The following is a 14,337-nucleotide window of genomic DNA, read 5'->3' on the forward strand; positions in this document are numbered from 1 at the left end:
GGTGCCACTTTTAAGTACTAAGGAAGGAATTATACTTCAAAAAATTGGCAGAAATATTTATGGCCTTCAATTGGAAGTTTGAATTTGAACTTTCAATTGAAGGACTGGAATCCGTCTGCAGATTTCTTTAAAAGACGTAATTTCGTTCTCATTACTGAAAATTGCCACCCATGCTTATGTGTGACAATGACGCATTTCTAAAACAGATATATGCTGGCTTCATACCAAAAGCAATAGCATTAACAATCCTGCCTCTGAGATTTTCCGCCTGCTTATTGCATGAAAAGATAATACGTTAAAAAAGTGTGCAAGCGCAAAGGGAGTGTTAGTCGCTGCTACTCTCTATTTGAATACTTTCCTAAGTTTTTTTTTTTTTTTTGTCTTCTTCCTAAAGTACATTTATGTTAAAATTGGAGATTTTCTTCCCCTTAAGGGGTCTAAGGACCCTTAACCTTCAAAATTTTCGACTTTCTGGAAAAAATATATGTTATGCATAATTTGATTCTGAACAATTTGATACCTTAATTTTTACCATACGCCAAAAACTTTTCAAGTTATCGTAAACATGCGTAAACTTTCCCCATAGAGATTTATGTTAATAGCAGCTGTTTAAGCCTCTTTTTCTCAGGTACCGGTTTCTTCGGTTTTCTCGTTTTGCGCGCATGATATCTCAGAAAGTTTCTTATATATTTCCATAAAACTTTTTATACATGTTTGTCTGGTATATATTTATGATCTTAACCTAAATTTTAACAAAAAATGAAAGGTAATACTAAAAAATATATATTTTTTTGCCCAAAATTTTGGAAATTTTTGATTATGACTTGTAAAATTTCAAAAAATAAATAAATAATTTTAAAAATATTAAACAAATTTAGGTTCAGGTCATAAATATAAACCAGACAAACAAGTATGAAAAGTTTTACGGAAATATATAAGAAACTTTCTGAGATATTATGCGCGCAAAATGAGAAAACCGAAGAAACCGGCATCTGAGCAAGAGAGGCTTAAACAGCTGCTGTTAACATAAATCTCTATGGGGAAAGTTTACGCATTTTTACGATAACTTGAAAAGTTTTTGTCGTATGGTAATAAATAAGGTATCAAATTGTTCAGAATTAAAATATGCATAACGTATATTTTTTCCAGAAAGTCGAAAATTTTGAAGGTTAAAGGTCCTTAGACCCCTTAACAGAAATTTAACCACTGGATATGGCATTTTTACAAAAATATACAGTACATACGTTGAAGTCGAAACAAAAAATTAAACCGTCTTCATGCTCCAGTATTCCCTGATATGAGATGCGGAGCTGTCTAATAGCAATAAATAATATTTTAAGTGCATCAAAACTTCAAAGCAGTTTAAAACGATCCTTTATGTTTTACGTGCACATAATGCTCGGAATAATTCTTTAAAAGCGCAATAAAATTTTTACTGCTTTCATACTGGACTATAACACTCCTTTTAAACGCCAATCCGGAAATTTGGAAGATACTATCTAAATGCTATATTTATCCAAGTGCCAACGGCAGATATTATGTACGTGACCCACGTATTGGAAACAAAATAAGTTCATGTAGAAAGAGAGATAAATCTCCGCACACTTAAATTTGAAACTCTGATAAAAGTCGGTATTGAATGAATAAGTACAAAAGAAGGCCGCGGGCTTGGCTTAAGAATAGAGGCATCTTTGCTATCCGTTGATATCATGAAAAACCAATTCTTTACGTTGTTGAATTTGTTCAAAACGAGACTGGAATGGAGCCCCTATCTTTTTCGAAATATGTCTACTGATGAATGTGTATTTGAAATCGAGAGTTGAGAGAAGAAATCTTTAACAAGATTCAAATTTGCAGGGTGAAGAAACCGAAAAAGAACTACGGCTTCTCAAAGGTTCCAGAGTTTTGTCTGGACGAAATATAACTTAAACAGTATCGGAGTATTCAGTAAGCTACTGAACATACCTGTCTTGCCTTCAATCTTCGAGCTGAACCGAACCGTTGCTTCTGTCACTTGTCTGGTCAGTGCTAATTGTTGTATTAGCTACCAGTTTGTTTGGCACTCTTGGCTTCCTTTAAAAGGTTTTCCACCTCCAGCTCAGTCACTCCTATGCCGGGCTGATAAGTGCTAATAAGCACGAAACTCGGCCGGAATTGACTGAGCTGGCGGTGTATTGCAGTATCGGAGTGTTTAAACTAATTTTGACACAAATTTTTACTAGGCATGTTACTGCGGGTTTTTCTCCTTACAGTCTTGAAACTACTCCTTGATATTTTAAAAAAAGAAATTCATTTTGGAGGAGTAAAATATAAGAAAACTCTGATAGTGATTTATTTTATGAAAAAAACTAACTTTTGAAGAATCAAATGGGAGACGGGTAGATACAGAATTGTACTATGTTTTGAACTTTAAACACTTAAAATGTTTGATATTTTGGACTTAAAGAAAAATATTCAAAGGTAACATTTAAAGTGATTAATTGCTTTATTAACCATTTTCCCCGATGCACGATGCCAAATTTTGTGTTTAAAATACAAAACGTAAGAGTTTTAACTGCATTTGACGCGTATTTCCAAATTTCAATGCTGAAATGCGCTTGTAGAGGCGTTTAGAATATTTCTGTTTATAACTATTTCATTAAAACACAAAATGGAATTGAAATTTGTTTTGTGCAGAGATTTAGAGCGAGAAAGAGAGACGTTAATAGAGCAAGTAAAACAATCATAGCTTATTCATGTTGTTTTCTTCATCTATGTGGAGAAAATATGGGGTATTGTAGGGGTGGAGTACCCCCCCCCCTTTCTTTTCTTGAACTAAACAGTATTGGCTTCTCTAAGAGACTCATCCGATAATGTGTATATATGTGGGATTAAAAAAAAAAATTTTTTTTGCTAATTTTTACTAGGTTTAATTATAAGTGTATTAATATGCATTCGTTTTATTTTTTTAACTAAAATTTTTATAGGGTGTTTTTAGGAATATTTTTCCACTTTTTGAGGGGTCTGAGCTTGTACGGGGGGGGGGAGGGACTGTAGCATTGGGGCGCATCAATCTTGTTATGGATACTCCTGTAACTAATATAACCATTTATATTTCCAATTGAGGGCCTCGCAAATTGCTTCGCCCAGGACCCCCGCAAGACCTAAGGCTACCATTGCCTCTATACTATTGCTTCATCGCACAAAGGGTTAAGATAAGATACACTTATTTTAGTACTCGCAACAACTACCAGGCAATGCGAGAATAAGATTTAATACCTGCCCCAAATAATTGCCGACAGCGAAAATGATCATGAAGGGAAACAAAATTCGATAAATGCCTCAAATTCATCATTTCTGGAGCCATCCATTCATGAACGGTTAGTTTGGCTAAGTAAGTTAAATGCAAGTACGCTCGAAATAGCCTCTATTATCCTCAACCTCCGTCCGAGTCACAAAAGAGCGAGGCACTCGCTACTCCTGGAGGGATCTAATACATAGTGCGCATTTATGCAAAGGTGGTCTTGAAAGAGCGAGAATAATTTTCTTATCCTATTACATGCATGTTTAATGAGATGTTTATGCAGTTTTGATGTCCACTCAGGGGCGCTCCGAACTCAAATTTTTGGGAGGACGGAAATTGTCAATTTGCCGAATGGAACGCTATGTTTTGTCGAATGATGAACATTTTGCCAAATATAGCTTCAAATTTCACCAAATGATGATGATTTTGCTGAATCGTCAGACAAAATTGGCCGAATAGGGAAATTTTTGTAAGATCACGGTGACCTCTTAACCTCCCATCGGAGTGCCCCTGCGTCCATTATAGCATTTTATTTCTGATCATTTATTTGGTAGATATTTATATACCATTCATTAAACGTAACAATTAACAGCTATGAAGCAAACTTAACAAACCTGCTATTCAGGTTCAAGTTAATGAAACACCGAAAAATTTGCACGTGATTTCTTATAGTTTGAGCGTATCTACTTTAGTATCTGATTTTGTATTTCAACATGCATGGAATTTTAACCTTTCGTCAATGGAGATACAAATTTATTTTGCTACAATAACTTTAAAGCAAATAGATGACTCAGATTCTTCAATGCCTCATTTCAAATAAATAAACAAAAATAAATAAATTTTGAAAATAGTTATGTCACTATTAAGGACTAGTTGGCCGGTCAGACCCTATTCGTATGTAAAACCATCGTTACCCGTCGACAATCGGAAATCAATGTTGTCATAACGTAAAGAGACAAGAGTAAATAATACAAACCGTTATTCCAAAACCAAACTGCATTTTGATGCAAGTGCAAGTATAATAACTATTTTAGTTTATCAACTACATTACTTCATCAAAATTAAACTTCAAAAGTATAACCATTAAAAGAATTACCGATAAAAGACGTAAAAAAGTAACATCAGTAAATTGGCAATTTTTTGGTCTTTGAAAATTTTCAATTTTTTTTTTTTTTTTTGAATAACTTTGGTATCGTTTTTTACATTGATAAAAGCATCCATTGAGTGCGTTTTCGTCAATAAAGATGCAAATTGATTTTTTCTTGCAGTTCATTATCATCGCTTGATTATTGGTAATTTATCGTCAGAGGAGGACGAATGGAATTTAAAAGTTCGCACATTTTAAACTGAAATGGAGGTTCTTAAACCTGGAAACACGTGTCTGCATTTTTTTTTCAAATTTGTGCATTTATAATGCCTTTTATTTAACTTTTACTTGATGTAGTTTATCTACTCTTATTTTTCTATAGAATATGTTTTTTCACTATAAAAGAAAGTGCCTTACTTTTTCTTTCTTCCCGTTTTAAAAGTGTTTCGCAGTATTGACGTATTAAAGGTATCGTATGCAAAAGACTACTCAAAATGTTAGTAGGGGAGCGTAGACTAAACTCAATTAGCTGCGAGGCAAAGTGAAATGGTAAATTATTTTCACAGCTTTATGCGCCACTTAACTAGCAATATTTTAACATTGCACTTAAAATTGTCAAATACAGTCAAAAAATCGTTCTAAAGATCACATATAATAATACAAGTTATTTTCAAAATTTAATACACATATTGTAATATTGTGTAGTTAATCAAATATAATTTCGGTTAAGGTGAGTTCTAGTAAGTGCGTCCCCTGAGAATTTTGGGAATGCTGACCTGAAGAGACTTCTGCCATACATTGAATATATTAGGAGAATGTCTAGTGATAATTCCTATAAGTAGAGATTGGCACTGGTACTCAAAGATAAAACATAATCAGTGATACTTAAATGTCTTGTACAGAACTCTAATGTGAAGATTGAGAAAGTTAGAGTTTCGTTCATTTTGTTGCCATACCAAACAACTGAAGTCAGCAAGTGTAAGTTGTGTTTTTAGTAACTAGTTACTACTAACATAAATGGTGTGTTTTAATGAATTACTGTAACCAGACTTTGTTTATAAGAGAGGTCGCACTTTCCCTTTCTTTAAAGTAAGATGGGGTAAGTGCGTTCCATATTGAGGGGCAAGTGCGACCACATGCAATTTGCCTTTAATTTTGCTTATAATTTCTATTTTCAGTTCATTCTTTATTTACCCTGTTCAATAAATCCTACTAAATCCCAATTGTGCATTCAATTTGGAAAATGGAGAGAACCTATGCTCGAAAGAATGGATCAAGAGAAATCGTATTTGAAGGATAACCTCTAAGTAACGTCAGCCTTTAAAAACTGCAAAATGAGGGGTCAGTTTGATAATTTCGACGCAGCAATTAGGTAATTTGGCGCTCCAAAATGAACTTTTGTAGACCATTTAAAAGCTAGGAGATGTTGGATATCTTTGTTTGGTAGAGTTACTGCAATTCTTCAATTGGTGGAAAGAATACAGAGAGTTTAGATGAAAGCAATGATTATGAGATAGAAATGAGTTTAAAAACAATCAAAGATAAAGCTTTACTGGCTGAAATAATCAGAAAACGTGGAGAAATGAAATATTTAGAAAATCAAGAAAGGAGGTTTGAACCATGTCTTCTGTAAATTGGGCGAATCAAAATATATATGAGAGAGATCAAGTCAATCCTAAAAATCATAATTATATACAAAAACTATACATATAGATCTCTAATGGAAAATGTACTTTAAAATTCATTTGTACAATGTAACATTCTGGCTCAATTCAATGTCAATATAAATGCGGGATGAAAATGGCTAAGGATTGCACTTACCCCGCCGCGTGGGGAAAGTGCAACCCTTAGAAGATGTGCCTAAAAAGAGATCTTAAAGCTGCTGCTTTTAGTTTAATTGCCATAATATATGCTTGAAAACCTTACGAAATGACCTGAAAATGAACCTTAAAAATTTGATAAACGTACAAGATTTTTTAACAGAGCACCATCCTTCAGAAACTGATCTTTGAAAACTAGGGTACGCACTTACCCGAACTCACCTTATCATAAAATGATAAAAACGGGGACTTTATTCCTTCTCCAGGAAAATGTTTTTCTTCGTTATCCTTATTATTTTTTTTAACTAACAACCTTTTATTCTGATAGTCTAAGATCAATTGTAAAAAATAAGTTTAAATAAAAAGAAATAAGCTGTTTTGTGTAGGAAATTTCCGTCCATGTTTGACATTTTCAGTCCAAAGAGTTTTACTAGATTAAAACTAAAAACGATAACATTTATGCTGACTCTAACAGTTGGAAAACTCCGTAAGACAAATTGCTGTGCGACAAAAATAGTCAGTCTTGCTATTGAGATTAGGTGAGGTGGTTGAGAAAGGTGTGAAAGTAAGTCATAGAACCAGAAAGGCTCCAATAAGTTGTACGTCAAGTCTTCTGGAGCAGTTCACAGTTGATAAACTGTTTTGTATGTTATTAAATAAACCCAAGTAAGGTTTTATAAGATAAAAGTGAAGAAGACAAAGAGAGGGTGGAAGCGTGAGGAAAGAAAGAAATAGTTGTAGAATTGCAAGCAGAGACCAAACAGCTCGTTACGGCATCTAGAGTCTGCTGTTTCGTTCAATTTTGGGATTATCAACTTGGACTTCCCAACAGAACCTAAGACCATTATTGGATCTCAATTCAGCGTGTGATCGATGTTTATTTCCGTTAAAACTGATTTTCTCTTCGATATTATTGTGCGGTATGCATTTACAATGAGAAGCCCTCTCACTCCGAGTTTTCAGTAAATCATGCTGCTTGTTTTTGTGTTTTATAAAGGGTACACATGGGAAAAGCTCATTGCTAGAATTAAGAGTAATTATCAGAGAATGGTTTATATTTAACACCCAATAATTTCTAGCAATGAGGTTGTGATCTAAGTAACACGCATTTGGCACGAACAAAAAAAAAAAAAAAAGCTGGACTATTTTGCTCTATTTGTTAAAAACATGCTTACTCCCAAGATTATGCGTTCTCCTGATATGCCAGCCTCTCCATGAACTCTTGTGCCCCAAAGAAATTAGTTGGTCATCAGCAAAGGCGAATCCATAAATTATTTAATTGAAGGGCGATTTTATTTCTCTTTACCCTTTACTTCACATCCTGTTTTTTATATCTTGGTCACAAATGTTTGAGACATCAATTCCGAAACATTTCCACGGTAGAGCGTCAAAAATCGTCAGATATTGCTTTTGTTCTTTTTTTTGGGAGGGGGGCGGCTTCAGCTTTGAAAAAATACATATGGAAAGTCGATGAACTCCATCCCTTCTCCCAACATTACCGGCAATAGTCTACACAGGCCCGCGCCAAGTCTGATGAGCGCCGTCGTGCAAATTGAAGTATAATAATGAAGAGCAGCGTTCCTTAAATTATATCCCGAGGAATCCTTCGGTTCCGCGGAGCTCTCTCAGGGTTCCATGAGATTAGGATGCTTTCTTTTCACACCCTTCGAATTTGTTGCTTACAAAATATCAAAAAAAAAAAAAAACGACACCTTTTCAAAATTAAAAATCAATTTACGTTTACTTTCGTACTGTAGACTGAACATTATTACCCATCAGAGTTAGCCACTATAAGAATAATTTAACTTTTTGCCAAATATTATAATGCAAATTTTAAGCTATCGAAAAAAAAAAGCCTGAAATTGTGCCTTTTAAATTTCAACATCGAAATATTTCCAAGATCAAAACACCTTCTTCTCACCTAATTTCTCCAAAGATAGCCTGAAACTGCGTTTAAAAAACTAATAATTTGAAAAATTTCCGGAAGAAGCTATTGTCCCACTAATATCACTAAAGATAGTTTAAAAGGAACTTCAATGTTACAAAAATTTCCGAAGGGCACTTTAAACCACCTTCCTACAACATTACTAATTATTTCCTAAAATTGCGATTTTTGACGTGTATTTTAAATATTCTGCTCTTGATACTCGCCACTATGACAGCAGTGGAAAGGAGAATTACAACATTTAACGAGTTAAGACCAATTTAAGAAGCAATACTGGTCACAGTAGCGTAACTAGGGGTTGGCAGGAGTGGTTCTCGCCAGGGGCGCAGCACCCAGGGGACGGCATTTCGACTGATTAAAAAAAATAATAAGTTTTTTTTTAATTATAGAATTTGAAAAATGCTTTAAAATTTTAAAAAAAAAAACTCGGAAGAAAAAGAGCTAGATTGGGTACATATGTGTCATCCTTCAAAAAGTGTAACTTTTCTGTCACAGGCCTTTTACTTTAGAAAACTTTAAGAAACAATTCATTTAACAATGATTTTTAATTTCATCAAAGATATATCTATTTAAAACTGCCAACAATATTTTAGTAATCATTTTTATTTTAGTATATTTTTGGTTCAAAACATGTGAATTCCCACCTCCGTGGCATGTCACACACCTTTTGTGACTGTTTATGTTGCTTAATAACTTGTCTAATTGAAAGTATATACTTATTTATTCATTAGCGGTATCCGCACGGCTTTACCCGTAGTAGAAAATTAAGAGGTCATTTGGTTAACTTGTATATGTACAAATAATGGATGATGAATTGTGTTTTAGTTCGTTTTAGCAGGATGGGGAATCATGTCACACAATCCATTCTCGCCTCTGTTACCTAAACACAAAACGCCATTTCTCATTAACACACGGCAGTAATGACATCACATTTTATTGTCCATGATACAAGGGAGCCCCCTTGAACATCAATATTGGGCATTCCACCAAAATTATTAATTGGCCGTATTTTCTCAACTTTACAAAATACTATTTCTTAGCACACATTTGAACTAAAAGGATAACTAAAAATTAATCCGTACTTTAATAAAGAGAGCTTAATGTTAGATTCCCACTTATCATTAAAATAGCTCATTGTTTGCACAATTAACAAAATTACTACTTTGATATTAAATTGGCCTGAATTTTTAAACATTAAAAGTTTTTCTTTTTTTTTTTTTTTTCATTTCCGTGAACAAGGCATTTATTATTATTTTTTTTTTTATTTATGAGTAAAATAATTGGAACTTAGCCGGGCCATTGTTTACGGTTACTTCTAGTAGGTAACACCTTCATGTAAGAATGAAAAAAAAAAGAAAAAAAAAGGTTTCGAAATTGAAAAATATTTGCATTCAAAACTTACGTTTGACCCCTATAATCTACTGAGAAGGAACATTGGATATCATTGAAAACAATTATAAAAAAGAAAATAAGAAAAAATATTACAATTCCAAAAAAAAAGAAAAAAATGGGGGGTCACAATGACCACTTCTCATGTGGCGACCCTGGGAGGGGGTGCAATTTCTTTAGTTCGCCAGGGGCGCTAGACCCCATAGTTACGCTACTGACTGGTCAAGAGCGTCTAAATCGTCTAGCTCTGTTTGATGTCAACACGCATTGACATCGAAGTTCATTTTAGTTTCTTATTATATTTTTTTTTTACCTTGTAGTGGTAAGGAAAACAGGATAATATCCCTTTGAGTTGGATGTAGAACATCCATAATTTCAGGGGTCCGGGGGTTTCTCCCCGAGAATTTTTTTGAAAAATAGATATAAAAATCTGTACTTTGAGGCTTTATATGGAGTAATTGAGACTACAAAATATGAAGAAAAATAGGCAAACAGTCTTTTAAAAGATATACATTCTTTTGCTAATCAAGATTAATCAAAATAAAAGTTGCTTGCTCGATAAATCGTTGACATTCATCGACAGAGAGGAAAAACGAGAGAGGAGAAAATAGAAGTACATCGTCATTTGCTCATATCAGCTTTTAGTGTAGTTTGTTTTTAATCACTTCTCCCAACATCCCCATCCCCCTTTCATCAAATGTCCTGCAGAATAAAAATTTTATAAAATGGTTTAAAAGAAATGGTGTTGTAGAGATTCAGAAAATAAGAACGAAATAGCAATGTTCTGGCCATTTAGACAGTTCATACTTTATTTTCTTGATAAGAGACAAAATTGAAGAACTTTTCAGGGAATTTCAAAAACTAAAATAATTTTCAAAGACTCTAGAACATTTGAAATTGTTTAAAGAACTTTATTTGCACTTTTCAGAAGTTGATTCCACAGTCTTACAAAATAATTATAACTTTCTAAGACACACCCGTTTTAAATTTAAAATAAATGCAACAAAATATTTCTCAGAGCAAACAAATTTTTTGTTTAATCACAAGTAGTACAGAAAATTAAATAGGGTATAGTAAGTGTTAATTTTTTTCTCATGCTTAAGATATTAACAGTATGCATTAGAAGTAAGATAAAAACAAGCAATAACAAAAGAATTTCCAAAATATTGAATTCGGTATTAAATAAATGGCAAGACATGGAACATATCAGTCACAAAAAGTTATCTTGAAACTTATATGCTACAAAAACACGAAAATCATGATTTTTGCATTTTTTACTCAGGAATATCAAGGAGTTGAATTTGGCTCATCTTGGTAACCAGATAGATACTAGCCTAATCAGAAACTAGGGGCCCGGCCCTTGGGGAATTCCCGGCTCGAAATCTGTGCAGTGTAAGTTTTATAAGAGTTTTAGGGGGGAGGGAGGGCAGGGGCGTGCCCGGGGGAGAAGGGACACCTGTTGGCCCGGGCCCGAGCCTGAAGGAGGCCCAACATTTTAAAAACTAGGGGTGAAAATAGGGATAAACAATATGGAGGGGGCCCGAAAATCATTGGAGAGCCCTGGAGGAGGGCAAGTCTACCAAACTGACAAGGGCCTGCCTTGGCCCTGGATGGTCCTGTTTCAGGCAAGAGAGTAGGAAGTTCTAATTAAGGGTCTAAATTTCAAGTATGCTTTGCAGCTAATGAGAACTAGAATTGATTTTTCTGAATTTCTTCTAATTTTCACTCGTTTAATAGTTACAAAATTAAGAATAAAAAAACTTCATTTTCCTTTTCTGACGTTAGGAAAAAAAAAACTTTTTTTACGGTGCAAAACATTTCAGGTTTTGATGGTGGCCCGGGCCCGTAGCCCCCCTCCTCTGGATACGGCCCTTGCTGTCTTCATATCCTTTCAGCTTCAACTTTATACACTATTCAGTTTGTGATAAATTTGCTTTATTTTAGCGATGGTATGACATTATGTTCAATACACTAACAGATCCACGTTAGGTGTCAAAATAAATATGCGTAAACCTGACTCGTGTCCGGGGTAAGTTTACGCAACCGACTTGGACTGAAAAATATTTTTTCCAATCGTTAAAAACATAAGCTGAGCAACAACTGAACATACCAATTTTGACACCATTAACTGCTTCATAAAACTGCAATGTCTAAAGTTAAAACATCAAAATTAGAATGTTCATTGAAAAAAATCCGCGTAAACGTGCCCTGGTCTTCCCTTTCGCGCTTTCGTTCCAAAACTTATTTGAATCTGCCACCGCCTCAGAAATTTCCAGCAAGGCTACGGGCCCCGACTTGCCCCAGTGATGCATTTATTTTACTATTTTATAACTGAGATCAAAGAAAAAAAATATTATTATTATTATTTGAAAGCGATCACTTTCGATTCAAAAAATGCATCTACTTAGAAAATATTAGGGAAAAAACTTTTTCTGGAAGTTGCTAATAATTAAAGAAAATTATAAAAACAAACTAACCAGCGTGTCAGCGGAGGCAGCTTTTACAGAAAGTGAAATTTCGATGAATAAAGAAGCCAGCTAGTTGCCGATGGCAGTTATTTTCTTATTAGTAGGTCTTTATACATGAATTGAACCAATTTGTAGTCAGTTTTTTTTTTTTTTTTAATGTAAGTAAAGTCAGTGAAAATGAGAGAAAAAAAGAAGCCCGGAATCGGAGTCGGCATGATTTCCAACGACTCCGACTCCTTTACCTCATAAACAGTCCGACTCCGACTCTTCAACTCTGACTCCACAGCCTTGGTTATAAGATATCCTAGGCGTCGGAGTCGGATTGATTTTGGGTAAAATAGTCGGAGTCCATGATTTTTCTTCAGAGTCGGCATCGCTGCCAAGGATGCGGAGTCGGAATTGGACTAATGGAGGCAGGGGTGTCCACGTCCTAAGATCAAGCAGGGCGCATCCCCTAAATATCCCAAGGACCCCCTCCCCACCCCCCGAATAAAAAAAACACTTCTCAAAACAGCCCCTTTAAAATTTTCAATGGCACCATGCCCCCCCCCCCGCCCGGTGGGCACCCCTGAATTGAGGGAAAGGAGTCGAAACTTTTAAAAAATTCCTAAATCCCATAAATCTCCCCCTCTTCATTTAGCTCCAAAAATACATTACTGTGCTGCCATCTATGTGTGTTATTTAATTTTACAGTTAAGATACACATTTCTTTACACATTTCTTTTGTAAATGAAGCAGGAATGTGGGGCGAAGTGAAATAGTAAGATGTATGACCTTTTTCAAAATGAAAGTAAAATAGAAATTTGCTTTCAAAATTACAGTTCATAAAACAAAACAATATGTTTGAAAAAAAAACCTTGCATTAAAACATTATTTTTTATTTTTGGCAATACAATTTGTACATTTAATAAAAGTTGAAAATGTTCCACCTTTTTTCCCACAGGAAAAAAAAAAAATCTTTGAAAAATAAAATATTTTTCAAAGAATTTTTTTTATTATTCTACCATTAAAAATACTTCTGATTAAAACAATGAGTAAATAAAAAACTACATAAATAATTGAAGAGATAATGAAATTGTAAACGAATTAGTAAATTAATATAATGAGAAAAAAATTAATGAGTGAAAATAATAATGAATAAATAAGACTGTAAGTAAATAAACGAATAAATAATTGATTTATTGAATGAAAGAATATAAATGAATGACTTAATAAATGAATACGCAAGTCGCAAGTGATTTAATAAATAATTGAATATTCAAACGAGTTGAACTACTTCACTTTGTCTTATACACTTTGCTACGCATGTACTTCACGAATTGTACGAAACATTTAAAATGAAAATAAGTTTATTATTAAATACATAAATACTGTACCAAATAGTATGCCTCATTTAATATTTAAAATGTTAATAGCAAGGACTTCAGTTTATTGCACCAAATATCATTTTTTACTGCACAAAAAAAAAAAAAAAAAAAAAAATCAATGTGAGTATCAATTTTTAACTTGCTTGCATTATCATAAACCTTGACTTTCAGAGATATTTTTGTTCCTGACTAGAGAGTATAGACAACCTGTGCTGTTAAAATATTATATTACCAGATAGGTGTAGAAATAACAGATCAAATTTTTAACCATTTCACTCTGCCCCACATTCCCAAAACATAAATACATTAACACATATTACATGTACTCATGAAGCGAAAAAAGAAAAGTTTTTCTCTTTTTTTTTGCATGAAAGTTCATCGAAAGTTATCGAAACCAGAACTACATTCGTTAAAATCTATACGTAATTATCATTTACACACTAAAGTAATTATTTCTGGGCATGTTTGAACACATATGATATTTAAAAATAAAAGAAGGGACACCTAAGATTTTGTTTTTAAAATGATACAGTTATTACATCAAAACTAAAACTACAGTAAACTCCCGATTATCCGCGAGCGGATTATCCACGAGTCAACCAACAATCAGGAACATACACTGGTGTGCAAAAATTAAACCCGAGACGGTTTTTTCAATATAACTTTGTACAAAAGCTTTCCAAATCAACACATTTAATAGCGTAAGATCCCCAATACGTAAGGACATGTGTAATGTAAGCAACACTTACTAAAAGAGAAATCAGAGGGATAAAAAGAAGCTTTATTGAAAAAGTAACATGGAGTTCAATGCGACTGAAGGACAAAACATCCCTATGATGGGTGTCCAGCAAGAAACATCCGGTCTTTAGTAGGGGATATGATCTCCCCCGACTGCTAGGCAGGTTTCACAGCGTCTGCCCATGCTGAGAATGAGGGTGTCAATGAGTTGTTGAGGCATTGCTGCCCATTCGTCTTGCA

This window comes from Uloborus diversus, chromosome 3 (genome assembly GCF_026930045.1).
Source record: "Uloborus diversus isolate 005 chromosome 3, Udiv.v.3.1, whole genome shotgun sequence".
NCBI lineage: Eukaryota > Metazoa > Arthropoda > Arachnida > Araneae > Uloboridae > Uloborus > Uloborus diversus.